This window comes from Puma concolor, chromosome D2 (assembly GCF_028749965.1).
Source record: "Puma concolor isolate L17-30 chromosome D2, mPumCon1.1.hap2, whole genome shotgun sequence".
Lineage (NCBI taxonomy): Eukaryota > Metazoa > Chordata > Mammalia > Carnivora > Felidae > Puma > Puma concolor.
This window is the reverse complement of record NC_141677.1, coordinates 135,322-149,338: the sequence shown is the minus strand read 5'-3', so window position 1 is coordinate 149,338 and position 14,017 is coordinate 135,322.

Here is a 14,017-nt window from a genome sequence, read left to right as displayed (position 1 = left end):
TGGAATACTTCTGGCCAGCAGGAGGCTCTCACCCATCTAATTGTTAAATACCTCTAATGCTTAGAAGGGTCTTGAAACCCATTCTTGAGGATAAGATCATCTGTAGCAAACAATCATTTTTACTTCTTATAGAAAACAATGATTATTTTCTTCTTATAGAAAGCAAATATGGAAACTGGTGCAGTCACTCTGGAGAGTATGGAGGTTCTTCAAAAAGTTAAAAATAGGGTGCCTGGGTGGCTCAGTGGTTGAGCATCCAGCTTCAGCTCAGGTCACGATCTCGTGGTCTGTGAGTTCGAGCCTCATGCGGGGCTCTGTTCTGACAGCGCAAAGCCTGGAGCCTCCTTCAGATTCTGTGTCTCCCTCTCTCTCTCTGTCCCTGCCCTGCTCATGCTCTGCCTGTCTCTCTCTCTCTGTCAAAAATAAATAAACATTAAAAAAAAAAGTTAAAAATAGAACTACCCTGTGATCCAGCAATTGAACTACTATGTATTTACCCAAAGGATACAAAAATACAGATTTGAAGAGGTACATGCACCCTGATGTTATAGCAGCACTATCAACAAGAGCAAAGCTATGGAGAAAACCCAACTGTCCATCCTCCAATGAATGGATAAAGAAGATGTTGTATATATATACAATGGAAGACTACTTAGTGATTTAGAAAAGTGAAATCTTGCCATTTTCAACAACAGGGATGGAGCTAGAGTGTATTAAGCTAAGCAAAATAAGTCAGTCAAAGAAAGTCAAATACCCATATGATTTAATTTGTATGTGGAATTTAAGAAACCCAACAGATGAACATATGGGAAGGAGGGGAAAGAGAGAGGGAAACAAACCATGAGTGAGTTTTAAAGATACAGAATAAACTGACGGTTGATGGAGGGAGGTGTGGGGATGGGCTAGATGCGGCACTTGTTGGGATGAGCACTGGATGTTATATGTAAGTTATGGATCACTGAATTCTACTCCTGAAACCAACGTTGCACTGTATGTTAACTAAGTAGAATTTAAGTAAAAATTTGAAAAAAAAAGAAAGCAAAAAAAATGTACTAAATCAGATATCAAAAACTTACGTGTTCCTTTATAGAAGATAAACATATTTGCAAAAATTGCAGGAAATATAAACTATCCGCAAATCCTTTGCTTAAATCCTCCTTTTTTAATTTTAGAAATTATATGCCGTGTTTTTATATTCCAACAAGAATAAAGAGAAATGTATATTTCAGTCTCCAAAATGGGAATTGTGTTTTCATGCTGGGCACACAATTTCCACTCTGAGTGAAACAATCCAGGAGTTCCAGACCCTCCACAGCAACCCACCTGCTCCAACCCCAAATTATTGCTGGTCAGTGGTAAGAAAGGTCAGCAGGGAGTTGGCTTCACGTGGTCCCTCAGAGACCTAGACTGATGGAGGAGTCAGCATCTTTTACCCACACCATTCAGAAAATACTGTCTGATAACCACAAAAGAAATGGCGGCACTGGAGGTTCCCAGACCCAGAATGAAATACTGCAGTCTGGGAATGACAGCATCCCTTTCTCTCCTGGTCCATTGATCAGAATTACTCACACAATGTGTACAGCTGCAAAGGGGCTGAGAAACATAGTCCTCCAGCCTCTCTGGTAATGACTGCCGCATGTCTCCCTGGGACCTTTCCTTTTCCAAGTTGAGCATCCATAATTCCATCAACTGATTTTCATACAGCACCACCTCCACAGCCCCATCTTCCCGATTGCCCTCCCACTGATCATTTCTACCTTCAAGAGATCTCAACTGTGCCTATAAAACCTCTGAAATTATGTGATTTTTGTGAGCACGTTTATACCCTGTAGAGAAAAACCTTCCAAGGATTAGCCTAAGAAGGTTTCAGAACACCACTTTACTTCTTCATTACCTCTCAGGGTAGTTGTTTAGCAACAGTCTGAGCAGTGGTGAATACAATCCTTCACATACACATGACTTCAACAAAAATGCGACATTCTATGAAAATAGCCTAAAATTCCATTTGATTTCTTGACAGAATACTGGACTATACTGAGTTTATGGGCACCTAAGACACCACAGTACACACCACCTACACTGCTGTGAGGCCAGGTAGCACCAATTCTGAGTTTATAAAAATTCTTTGGGTTGTTTTAGTTATTCCCCTGGCCCTATTCTCACTTTCACTCTTTGCTTTAGGCTTAACGTTAGTTCACATCTGCGCAAATGGTTTTGAATCTTAATTCTATCCTTAAACATATTATTTGTTCTTCCCTATCATTTTTGTGTTTTCTGATTGCCATCTCTAATACGGATTCATCCAAATCAACTACACAAAATGTTGGGGAGTTCAGTGCAAAGGACAAAGCCATACGGCACACCCCACCAGAGCCCCTCGGAGGGGACAGGACTGCCCCTCGGCACATCTGTCACTGCCTTGTCCTGCTCTATTCCCAAGTTTTCCAGTTTCAGGAATATGTTTACCTCACTCTCATGGACACTTACTCCACCCTTCTAGGAGTGAACAGGCTCCTGGCAACATCCCAGTCTCAGTGATAACCTTCAGTCCAGTTGGGCTTATTTTTTTTCAACTTTCTTCACTCAAAATATGTTTTTTAATATTAATATTTTAATCACAATTTTATACCAAATCTAACACGAGCAAGTTACTTAAGGACTTGGGTTCATTGTATTCATTAATAAAGAAATCTTATAGCCCCTTGTGACTCTAGGAATGTAAGATTCTCTGAATTTTACTAGATATCTCCCTCTGTGGAGTGAAAACCATCCCAGATAGAACTGTACCGATCCTATCAATAAACAAGCCAACAAACAAATAATAGAAAATAAAAACTGGAGCATGATGATGAGGCTTTCCAAATTGTTGCACCCAGTTCCTTGTGGGATTGGGAATATAATCCCACCCTGTATGCATTTGCCTTAAAAAGAAACAGTATTTCTTCCTCTTGCCAGACATTAAAGTGGCCCATGTGTCACCTGTAGCAAGAACTGCTTGATCTTGGCTAATGCTGCCTATCAATTCACATTACTTTGGCCTGTTAGCTTCAAAAAACCTCACAAGGTTAACTATGCAATAATTCAATGACATTTATCTAAGGATCAAAATATTATGAGATTACAGTACAGAAAATAATACAGGCATCATACATTTGTGATGGCTACTCACAAAAATGGATAATTTACAGCTATATTGCTCTGCCCACTCCTGTATGAAATATTTATCCCAGCCAACCACTGTTCTCAGATTAATGCCATTTAATCTTATTTCAAAGGGTTGACAGCAGTGCCCCCCACTGAGGTCCTGCCTGACAATCACATAATAATCCAGAAGGGCCTCTTGATTAAGTCAGCAGAAGCCATTGGACAGGTTTTAAGGAGCCCCCTTCCTTTCAAGGTGAGAGAAAGGACATCAGTTTTACTTTGCCATATAAAAAACCATAGTGTATACTCTAGAGCTCAAATGAACAGATAGTTTGAGTACATTTCTTAATCTATTTCTCACTTAAAAATTATACAAAGCTATAAACTCTGTGCCTCAGATGCCAGACCAGCCACTGATGCCCCCGGGAAAATAGGAGTTGGTTTCAGGAAGAAATTGAACTGTTCAGTGTTTGTCTGTCTCCTTGCCTCTGTTCTCTTCACTCCAAACAAACATTCCTTTAAAAAGTAATCTCTCACTGAGGCAGATCCAAACCATCTTCATTATGAGAATAAACAAGTTTGTTGCTGGTTTAGGTATAAGAGGGCCACATTCTCCTCAATCTCTAGAAGTAATGAAGCCACTTTGAGTTGAGTGTTTGTAAAAGGCTTTCCGCAGACCCTTTGTGAGTGAAAACTTGAGTCAGATAGAGCAGGTCAGTCATTATGAGGTCCTATATGAACTTATCGCCCCGTAAGAAAAATATTTCTGGAACCAACTACCTGCTTCTAAGGGAATAGACAAACATTCTTTGCTCACGGAGGCAGAAATATGACTTTTACGAATTGATAAGGCAATAGTGGCCTGCATATTGCAGGTATTCAATAAATATTTGTAAATGTGTTGCCTCAAGAATGTTCATGGATTCAGTACCTACGATGTTTCTAGGACCAGAGAAAATTATTAAAACTTTAAGGCACGGCATGGAGCTTCAAAGAATTTATAGTACATCTGTGGAGAACAACGTGATATATTTAATAGAATCGAAAATCAGTACTAGGAAAGTGAACACTTCACAGATTTGTATTATAGACTTTAAGTTATTCGTAGACTTTGGGAAGGAAAGCATGAGCTAGGGTGACATGAAAGTCTTCATAGAAGAAGTGGACTGGGGGCTTCTATTACTTTATGCTGGGTTACAAGAGTAGAGTCAAGAAATGGCCAGGAACCTCAATGGCTAACCATTCATTTCTTACATACATGATAACCCAGTGTTGGCTTTGGCTCTCCTTGCTGTCTTCAAGGGACCCAGTCTGAAGGAGCAGATTTATTTTAATTTGTTGGCACAGAGAAGTAATAGAAATAACAAAATCACACGACGGCTCTTAAAGCTTCTGTGTGGTCATGGAATATATTACCTCCACCCACAATCTATGGGCTGAAGCAAGCTATATGGCCAAGCCTGCCATCAATAAGATACTGAATATATTTTTCCTACTGTGAGGAGCACAGTAAGTCAGTTAGCAGCCAGTGAGGATATATAACCCTCTTGGAGGGAAGGCTGCCTTACCATCACAGTAATATATACATTACTGTGGTGTAATCCAATGATATAATCTTCCAAGAGCGGTACCATAACGTACATATGGAATGTGGCTTGGAAGAATGAATGGGGGATTATTCTGAAAGTAGAAACAGTGGAAATATCTGGACCAAAGGGTATATCCATAGCGATTTTATGTGAGATTTCTTAACAGCCCTCCAAAAATGTAATAATTTACATTCCAACCAACAGTGTGTGAAAGAATTTTTCCAAGCCTACATATTGATAACATATTATATATTATTTTAGTTATATATTGATAATATTATATGTTGATATAATATATAATTCAATATATAATTCAGTATATAACTGAACATGGTAATTTGTGTTCTCATTTCTATTTATCTCATTATGAGTAAGGATAAGCATTTTTTTTCATTTGTTTATGGCTATTTAATTTTTGCTTTTTGCCTTAAAAACAAAAATCTTTAGTATGAAAACTCATACAACATGTTAAAATTCCTTATAATCTGTTCAGACTTGGCCTTGGCTAGTGGGATCAAAGCCATACACCAAGTGAAGTAAAATGGTTCTAAAATCAAGGACTGGTGTTTGTGTTGAAATTCATTCTGTTTCCTTATTTAAAATACTTTCAAATACTACCCCCAACACAGTCAAATTGCTGAGCCAACCTGGAACAAAGTCTCCTGGGAGGAAAGATCACAGATTTTAAATGCCAATTCCTGGCCAGAAATGTATTGTGCCTGATTCCTAATCAGATGAATCCCATCTTTGCAGTTCTGGGAACTCCGTTCTCCTAACATGGGAAAGTGTCCACATTCTGCATTTCTTCTTTAGACTCTCCTCATTTGTTCTCTCTACTCCAATGTTTCCCAAACTGCGTATCATGGGATATTCATCCTGTGAAATACTGCAGGTGAAAGGTGGGGGGTGAGTTTATAGTCAAATAAATTTGAGAAATACTGTGTACCGATCCTGTCCTCAAACGCAGAAGCTGGGTGACTTTGAGGAGTGACCTTATTTCTCTGGTTTCAGTTCTCACGTGTAACAGGTGTAACATGTGCTAATAATGGTACCTACTTCACAGTGCTGTTGTAAGGGCTAAAGTAGTGAACACATTCAAAGCATGTAGAATAATACCTGGCATATAGAAGTACTTAATATGTGTTTATTATTACTATCAGCATCTACAGGCTCTGGAAAATCTTGCAGCAAATAAACCTGTTTAACTTTGCTTATTTAAGATTTTTTCTCATTAAATTTTTTTCACTTAATTCATCTGCCTTTGAGCATTCTTCTAGTGTCACCTAACACCTGAATCTTCAGTTAGGGTGGTAGGAACTGTCTCAAACTCCAAGTTGCCCAATGCCAACCAAAGATCAACCTCATAAGCAGGCTTTTCATAGGATACTAGTCAGGCCAGCTACATTGACTCTTTTCTGCACCATAGTGAAATTCCATAAATCTCTGGGATCCTCTGCCTTCACCTACAGAATGATGTATATTTGATTTTCCCATTGTTCCTAAAGTTTTGAGTCTTCACATTTTTTGAAATGACTGCTGATCCTGACAGAGAAGCATTCAAAGAAAACTCCTCACAACAAAGTTAGTTAGCAAAAAATACTAATAAGTGTTACATTGACTGACTTACAAAAATTAATTTATATGGCATCAGGAAAGATGAATATTATCATGACACTAATAGGTAGCTCTGAAATATGTAGCAACTTAAATTCAATAGTGTGTAAATTTTTTAGTTAATTGATATATTTTTATGCTTGATATTTGAGGAAACATTTAAGCCAATAGACATTTATGTTATAATATAAATGTATGAACAAGGAGGTTAGCATAGATAAAAGCAAAATCTAATATTTAGATTATAAAACTTAAAATGTAGAGCAGATAATTCAACTTGAACACATTTACTTACCCTGGCATGACTCACATTTTTGTACATACTTGGAACATAAATTTGGCATAGGATCACACATTTTATTACTGTCCTTCTTCCCTATACCTTCTTTTACAACAGCTATTTATTTGAATCACAAAATCAGTATTTATAATTTATAAAATCCTGGGCGACATGTAGCTTCATGCTACCTATGAAAGTTAAAGATAAAAAATAAGTAAATTAATCATATTAGCTTAATCCAAGGAGAGTGTTTACCTATCTAACAGAACCTATTGTCTTCCTAGTTTATTCAGTGTGTCCTAAGCAAATTCAATATGTCAGGAACTGTGCTAGGGACCAGACAAAAATACTGCATAAAACATAGATTCTTCCCTAAATTAATTAACCTCGAATGGGGGAAATGGGCTCTTAAATAAATGCAGTAAGCGGGAGACTGCTTCAATAGAGTGATGTGTGCTGGGCATTATGCAAACTCAGCAGGAAGAGAAGGGAAGGCTTGATCATGAGAGTAGTGTTTGAGAAGTGTGGGTGCAAATGGAAACCAATAGCAGGTGGAGTGTGCGGAAAGTTCCTCACAGGTAAACTTCAAGGCTTCTGAGGGCAGGCCTGTGTTTGCAGAGCTCGCCACTTCTCATCCCCTCCTGGGCCAGTTGCTGGGTGTCCCTGCAGCTTCCTGCACTTTCCCCCCCTCCCTCAAGGGCTCGCTGCTGTCCCTACTCCCAGGGGTGGAGGACTAGGCAGAAGGAGGGGCTCCACAGCTTTCCTTTGTCTTCATCTGCCAGGCCCCCAGGTGTTCATGGGTCAGAATCCAGTTTCAGTGGGAATTTCTTGGCTTGGAGGTTTTAGTACATGTGGATATTATTAAGATTCAACTTGCCCCTGCCACAAGTGGCCTTGGAATTCTTGTGGTTAAATTCCTTTTGTGATTGTTCTACCCAGATTCCTAGTCAGAGACTTGCTTCCATGAGTCAGAATGGCAGCTTTTCCTAACAATCATAGACTAGTTCCTATACTATGCATGGATCCCAGGAGGCAGAAAGAATACCATTTAATTGGCTTTGACATACTAATTATTAATCATTGTTATCTATTCTTAAAACAGAAACTCTACTAAATATTTTGTTAGCATGTTTCTGGTGAGTTTTAAAATTTCAAATCTACACTTCTTTTTAAAATTCATTAATCTGTCTTTTTCTTAATTTAGCTCTAGTTTTCCCCATGAATTAATCCCACTAGCAGCATTCGCCATGTACTTTTGCTCTATCCACTCAGAGAGGCTGCTGTGGGCATGGTGTTAACCGTGATAGAGAGAAGTTACAATAATAACTACCATTTATCAAGTATTTTCTAAATGCTAGGCATGTATTGGGGCCCTTGGGTGGCTCAGTCAGTTAAGCCTCTGACTTCAGCTCAGGTCATGATCTCATGGTTCATGAGTTCGAGCTCCGTGTCAGGCTCTGTGCTGACAGCTCAGAGCCTGGAGCCTGCTTCAAATTCTCTCTCTCTCTCCTCTCTCTCTCTCTCTCTCTCTCTCTTTCTCTCTGCCTCTACCCTGCTCACACTCTGTCTCTGTCAAAAATAAATAAACATTCTTAAAAATCTCTAATAAAAATTTTAAGATAAATGCTAAGTATGTATTGTTTCACTCAAACATCATAACAACTGTATCTTGGGTCCATTGTCTTACAGAAGGCACGTTTCAGAGCTAGAATTCCAATGCAGATTTGTTTGACTGTTAAAGCAGAGACTAAACACTGAAGGTATACAGGACATCAATCAACACTAGAGATTCTAAGACAAACTATCAACTGCAAAAGCAAATGGAAACCTGAAAGGAGAATCTGAACAAATTCTTGGAAAACAAGTTCAAAGATCTACTTCAGGGTTCATGTTCCTTAGTATACCAGGAAATCTTGGGCAGTCCTGCCCCAGCAAACAGGACTTGCCATTTTCTTTACAACAACTTTCCTTCATCTGGGAAATAGGTCTGCTTTATAAACTTCCAGCAAGAGTACAACACACCAGGGAACTTGGGCTGGTCCTTTCCTAAGATATAATATACGTAACTTAAAAGGAAGGGAATGAAATAATGAGAAGTTCTTCAAAATCCTGTATCATACTCTGTATCAGATAATGTTTTGCATGTTTGCTGCTTTGCAACATTGTTTTACACAAGCAGAAAACCCTGCCTCTCAGTGCATCAATGAGGACTAGGGAGTTGTAACTGATACCAATCATCTTGGGTGTAAAACAGGGAGCCGGGGGGTCATCTGTGGCCCCAGAAAAGCGATGATAGGTCTTGCGAACAAAGCTAAGACTGGAGGTAAAGAATGAAAGAAGGAGATAAGTCTGGCCTTTTGAAAGAGTTCAAGGAACAGAGAAACAATCAGGGAATAAGGCAGTTAAGTTTAGATGTAATTACTAATTAATATTGAGAAACTCTTTAAATGCTGCCACTTTCAGTGCTAATTCAAGAAAGAGCTAATATTTAGCTTAAGACTTGACAAGAAAAGCAATGCAGTCTCTTCTGATATTTAGTCAGAAAATTTCCTAAAACTTTTACCTTTTCTTTGGCTACAGAGACCCAGGACGACGATGACAGTGATGGTGGTGGTGATGGTAGCAAACTTTTATTTAGAACTTATTCTGTCACTTACTTCTCATGACACCCCTAGACATGGTATCAGTTCTAGTTCATCTGTTGGCAAACATTCCATTCTACTGAGTTTTCTTTGGGTGAATAAGAAAAGAGCACTCTCTTGAGAATCTGCCTGAGGAATAGTGTCAGTATCCATGTTGCCCCAACAACATGGTTATAGCACTGTCAACATGTGATTCAACCTATTTTACAGAGAAATGGGGTTTTTGCTATTTGTTTCTTTCATCAGAGACACTGTATTGGTGTTAAATATTTTTAGATCTTTAATGACTAGGGAAAGACATATATTTTTTAGTGTGTATTTATTTTTGACAGAGAGAGAGAGAGAGAGAACATGAGCAGGGGAGGGGCAGAGAGAGGGGGAGACACAGAATCCCAAGCAGGCTCCAGGCTCTGAGCTGTCAGCACAGAGCCCGACGTGGGGCTCGAACTCACAGACTGAGACATCATGACCTGAGCCAAAGTCAGATGCTCAACCAACTGAGCCACCCAGGTGCCCCGGAAAAGATATATTTTTTAAGGGAAGTGTGTTTTCCTCAAAATTCTGCCTTTTGCAATCCCCTTGAGCATTATAGGAAGCTCACTGTATATATCAGGACTTGTATTAGTACTTTATTGCCATGTAAAATCTTTACTATCGATGTAAGAACTGAGAACAACAAAATCAGTTCACAGGTCTGTAGCTCTGAAGTCTGGTGCCATATGTCTGAATTCTCACTTGAGATCTCACAAAGAGGAGCCCAAACTACCAGCACGGCTGCATCCCTTTCCAGAGAAATGGAGAGAACCCACTTGGGAGCTGATTCAAGTTGTTAGTAGAATTCAGTTCTTTCAGCTGTAGGCTGTGGTCCTCCTTTCCTTCCTGGCTGTTAGACAGGAGCCACTTCCAGCCTCCAGCGGCTGCCACATCCCTGCTCCTGGCCCTTCCAACCCAAAATTCTACACCAGGTTTCAACTTTCCCAAAAGACAACTCTCACAGCAGTAGGAAGCCCATTTGTCCTCGCTCCCTGACACACAAGAAAGCAAAGGAAAAAATAAGCACTCAGTACCCAAGTTCAGAAAGTGATAAGCAAGACGATATATCAGTAATAGTAAGGAATCTGATGGAAAGTAATCCCCAGGCTTCTTGGTTCATCTTCACCAGTAGTTGTGAGTAAATTACAATTGTGGACTAATCTCTGATTGGTTCACTTACACCAAAGGCTATTCATTTAAAAAGTAAAGGTCACTTTCATTTGTGAGAAACTGACAAACAGCCCCAGCATGTGACAGGTAGGCCTAATGCTCCCAAGAAAGTATCAACAACTCGGTGTGATAGGGCGACAGACCAGAGATAAGACAACTCTGAGGTGTCTGAACCCAGAGACAAGGACATCCCGCAGCCAGCCACACAAATATCTGGCGCAGGTGGGGGACCTTTACCCCTTGACCAACGAACAGTGGCTCCACTTTAACTCTTCCACCTCCAGATAAAACTTACCAGAATACTCTCTCACCTCCAGAACCGACCGCACTTCCCTTAAAGACTGCTTAAAATTACCCAGCACAACACACATTCCCCCAGCCCCTTCTTACCAGAATGACCAAAAGCTCTTCCTGTCTTCAATGAGTTAGATAAACCTGATTTTGTTTGGCCACAATTGAGTCCCTTCTAGTCTTTGCTTGATGGGTTTCTTCATGTAACAGACTATCTGAACGGCAATAACTCAACATCCTACATCCAAAGCCATCCATTATGCAAACAAGAAATTATGACAAGAGTCTTCAGAAAATTCTCCGTTCCATACATCATTTGATAAAGGATTTTTACACAGTATGGAAGACTGTATTTTCCAAAATTGGCCCAATAATATTTCCCATTTTACATGCTCTTCTGCAATATGACCTTGTTCTCCCCCATCCCCCATGTCCCCCAAGTAAAGCCTGATTCTACTCTCCTCAAATCTGAACTGGCTTTCCTGACTCTGCAGTGGAGGAATGTTGTGTGGCTTTTGAGTCCATGTCTGCATAAAGTTCATGCATCTTCCAGCCAACTCTCCCATAGCATCAGCTCTCTGGATGATCCCTCCCTAGAGCTCCCTATATTCTTCTTAGAATAGAGCCACCATGCTGTCAATAACTGATGCCACATGGAGACCCAGTGTTTGGTGCTCCAGTTAATAGACCCAGCTGAGCCAAACCCAGGTGCCAAAACACATGAACACAGAAGCCTCCTTAATGAGTCCAGTCTTCAGCCATTGGGATCTGCCTGGCTGAGACCCCAGACATCCTGGAGAAGAGAAAGACTTGCCCACTGTGTCCTGTACAAATTCTTGACCTATAGAATGTGTAGGTATCACTTATTGGTTTTGGGATCGGGCAGGGGATAGAAGTTGGATAGGCCTCAAGGAGAATGTGCCTAACAGCTTAGAGGACACTGAGGAGAATGCTTTTGGAAGCTGGCAAAAAAGGGGATCTTTGTTATGTAGTGGGAGAAAGTTTTGCAAAAACTATCAACTGAAGAAACATGGAAATTATCTAATGAATTGATGGATCTAAGACCATTTCAAAGCAAAACAACAAAACCGTCAACTGGTTTCTCTTAGCTGCATATAATGAGATACAAATGGAAAGAGACGTGCTAAAAAGGAAATTATTCCATTTTCCAGAGGAATTAGAGATGCTAAAAAAGGGGCATGCTTTCCTGAATTCAACAATAAAACTGATTCTCAATCGCAGTGTCTCTAGAAAGCTAAAGATTCTCAAATTAGGAAATGGCGTCAGCACAAGAGCAAACCCAGGCTGGGCTGTAGGATCTTTGCTAAGCCTCAGGAGGTGGTGCTCCATGAAATCATTCAGCTAAAGGCCTTCTGAAGGCCTTGAGGATGTGTGTGGAAAAACCCTCCCTGTTACATAAACAATAGGGTTCCTAAGACAGAAGAGGAGTTGACTAAAAGAAAAGTGTAGTGGCTTTGTCTGTGGCATGAACTCCCATAAAATCAGAGAATCAACACAATTTTGGAGAGATTTGTATTGGTATAAACACTATCAACTGGACATGAAAGGTACAGGGAAAGTACAAAATGGAGAGAGGTCTTCAAATCCTCAAACCTCTGTGGGAAAACTATGCAGTTGCAAACATGTCTCATTTTTACAGAAAAAATAGGATGACTTCAAAGGTCAAACTGAGAGAACAGGGTGGGGTCAAGAGCTAAGAATCATCACCATGGAACAGCACTAAGTTCAAATCATGTAACTGGGATATCATATCCCCCAAACCATGACTGAAATTTTGAATACCTAATGGGACAAATAAAACGTGTAACATAGTTGCATATGGTCAATGGCCCATTAGGTTTTCACTCTCATTTTATGTGACCAAGGGAGCCATGTGCTAGAAATCCCTGGAAATTCAGGAAGAATGATTATGATTGATATAAAAACTTCATAGAAAGTCAAGCTGATCTATAGGAATATTTATTGCTTTTTATACATTGTAAGTTTACCACTAAATTCTCCTACTTCGAATTGAATTTGTTAAACTGAAGCTGTCAAATAATTACATTCAAGATCAAAGAAAAAAATAGAAAATTCAACAAGACACATTAAATAAAAAAATCAAAACTTCAAGATCAGTTCATTGTTTGAGTTGAAAGGATCATAGAAAACCTTAATCTAATCCATTTATTTTATTTCTAGAAATAATGAAAGCCAGAGAGGTTAACTGGCTTGGCTAATATCAGACAGGTAGCTGCTAGCAGAATCACTAGGAGGCTTCTATCTGCAAAAATCCATGAAATGGTGAGACATTCTCATCTGATAACTGAAGACTGAGTGGTGAAGGAACAGGTCGCTTACCCGTCTCTATCCAAACATCAACAGCAAATTTGCATTGGACTGGGTTTTCAATAGAAAGTGCCTTTTTATATTTTATTTTATTTTATTTTATTTTATTTTATTTTATTTTATTTTATTTTATTTATTTTATTTTTTGAGAAAGAGTGCAAGCAGGGGAGGGGTAGAGAGAAGGAGAATCTCAAGCAGGCTCCACACTGTCAGCCCAGAGCCCAACATGGAGCTCAAACTCATGGATTGTGAGATCACAACCTGAGGTGAAATCAAGTCAGGCACTTAACTGAGTGAGCCACCCAGGTGCTGCAGAAAGTGTCTTGTTAATTAAAAAAAAAAAAAGGGGGGGGGGGTGGAAGGAAAAAAAAAAAAAGACTGGTTTCTGGGCCCTTGACAGGCCACTGTGAGGTGCATTGGATCAGAGAGATTTCAGATGCCCTCAGATAACATTCAGAGCCCACCTTGAACAACCAAAAGGGCCTTGAAAAATAAACAGAGCTACGGAAGATTATTAAAATGAGCTTTCAAAAATAAAGGCACTCAAATAGTCCTAAAGTTTGAAGCCATTCCTTGTCTTCTCCAGTATGTTTGTTGTACTTTGTGACTGAAAACTTACATGTGCCCACAAACTCATATTTTCTATGCTTTCTAAATGCAGTTACTGCATACAGTTGCCTCGAGAAATTTGAAATTGGCTTCACTTTTATGATAATGTTTCTCTTGCCACCATTCCCACCATGACACAATTCTGACCGCAGAGAAACTGAACACAGAAAATATCTAAAAATTACAGGAAAGCAAATGGATATAATGCTTCAGCTGCAAGATACTTAATGCTCTCCCTTGCAAACTAGCACACACACACACACACACACACACACACCCAAAACAAAACAAAA